This window comes from Schistocerca americana, chromosome 2 (assembly GCF_021461395.2).
Source record: "Schistocerca americana isolate TAMUIC-IGC-003095 chromosome 2, iqSchAmer2.1, whole genome shotgun sequence".
In the NCBI taxonomy this organism is placed as follows: Eukaryota; Metazoa; Arthropoda; class Insecta; order Orthoptera; family Acrididae; genus Schistocerca; species Schistocerca americana.
In genome coordinates, this window is record NC_060120.1 from 924,708,464 (window position 1) to 924,710,502 (window position 2,039).

Sequence of the window (2,039 nt, forward strand, 5' to 3'; positions counted from 1 at the left end):
TGCGGTTAAAGGCGCTGCAGCCTGGAACCGCAAGACCGCTACGATCGCAGCTTCGAATCCTGCCTCGGGCATGGATGTTTGTGATGTCCTTAGGTTAGTTAGGTTAACTAGTTCTAAGTTCTAGGGGACTAATGACCTCAGCAGTTGAGTCCCACAGTGCTCAGAGCCATTTGAACCATTTGAACCAACAAAAAGCGTGCGATGACGGAAGTGACGCAAAATTTATTATTTTGCTACTGGTTTTGTTCAAAAAAAAGATCGTCAGGTTACCTGCCGTTGACTCGAAAAAAACTTACTGTAATTCCATCTTCTGTAAACAGAATGAGGCTCCGGCTGGTCGAAGACATGATGAAAACAGATACCAAAAGCACTCTGCCGTCAGGCCACGAATGGCCCACCGGGACCATCCGACCGCCGTGTCATCCCCAGTGGAGGATGCGGATAGGAGGGGCGTGTGGTCAGCACACCGCTCTCCCGGTCGTTATGATGGTATTCTTGACCGAAGCCGCTACAATTCAGTCGAGTAGTTCCTCAATTGGCATCACGAGGCTGAGTGCACCCCGAAAAATGGCAACCAGCACATGGTGGTCTGGCTGGTCACCCATCCAAGTGCCGACCACGCCCGACAGCGCTTAACTTCGGTGATCTGAAGGGAACCGGTGTATCCACTGCGGCAAGGCCGTTGCCAGATACCAATAGCAGATATTTTATTTAATAATTTTACTTTGCTACCAGTATCGGAGGCTCAGTGGCACCATCTTCAGGCAACTATGGACGTAGCTAGATAAGTCATCTAAACGTTTGTTCTATTAAAGGGACCACTACATACAACTGGTTTCCGTTGCCCTCTAGGAGGTAGACGTGGACGCTTCTCACCTGTAACAACTCAAAACAAAAATTAGGATGAAAGCTGCTCGATTCGCCACATAACGGTAGCAGGAAGCGAACCCCCTACCACAGAAAAGTAGCTGATGTGTGGAGGTTGCTTGTTTACACGTGGTAACTACCTGGTCACAGGGTGCTGTTTGACTATAACAGCCGGCCGCTGTGACCGAGCAGTTCTAGGCGCTTCAGTTCGGAACCGCGCTGCTGCTACGGTCGCAGGTTCGAATCCTGCCTCGGGCATGGCTATATGTGATGTCCTTAGGTTAGTTAGGTTTATTGTATTGTATTGTATGTTAACCGGGGACCTAGGAACGACGGAGAGGCTCCGTCCCCGCCGCAGCCGCGGTGGTCCACTACCCCACGACGTCTACCGCAGTCCACTTCACCCCTCCGCCGCCCCACACCTAACCAGGGTTATTGTGCGGTTCGGCCCCCGGTGGACCCCCAGGGAACGTCTCACACCAGACGGGTGTAACCCTATGATTGCGTGGTAGAGTAATGGTGGTGTACGCCTACGTACAGAACTTGTTTGCGCAGCAATCGCCGACATAGTGTAACTGAGGCGGAATAAGGGGAACCAGCCCGCATTCGCCGAGGCAGATGGAAAACCGCCTAAAATCCATCCACAGACTGGCCCGTTCACCGGACCTCGACACAAATCCACCGAGCGGATTCGCGCCGGGGACCAGGCTCTCCTTCCCGCACGGAAAGCCGTGCGTTAGACCGCACGGCCAACGGGGCGGGCTAGTTAAGTGTAAGTAGTTCCAAGTCTACGGGACTGATGACCTCAGATGTCCCATAGTGCTTAGAGCCATTTGAAACATTTGATTTTTTTACTGTAACAAAAATAATGTTAGCCCCACAGTGGAAAACCAGTATCACTTATTAAGAGAATATAAACAAAAATAGATAGCGTGCCGCTGTGCTTAAAGTATACAGTGCATGGCAAAATGGCAGTATCGAAAACCGGCTTCGAGGCTACTGTGGTGCACCGCATACCACACATGACGGCGAAGAAAGACGGCTGCGGGGATGAGTACGGACAAATGACGTGCAACTGCCGGTTACTCGACCGACCAGATGAACCAAGGGGCTACCAACAGTGTCTCAACGACCGCTCGCGGTACATTCCGCCAAATGGGACTCCGCTGCAA

At 51.8% G+C, this 2,039-nt stretch overlaps 1 pseudogene; it reads right to left on the reverse strand.

The window, feature by feature from the left end:
• Positions 1-568: 568 nt before the first annotated feature.
• On the reverse strand, positions 569-687 carry LOC124596903 (annotated as a pseudogene).
• Between the last annotated feature and the right edge of the window lie 1,352 nt (positions 688-2,039).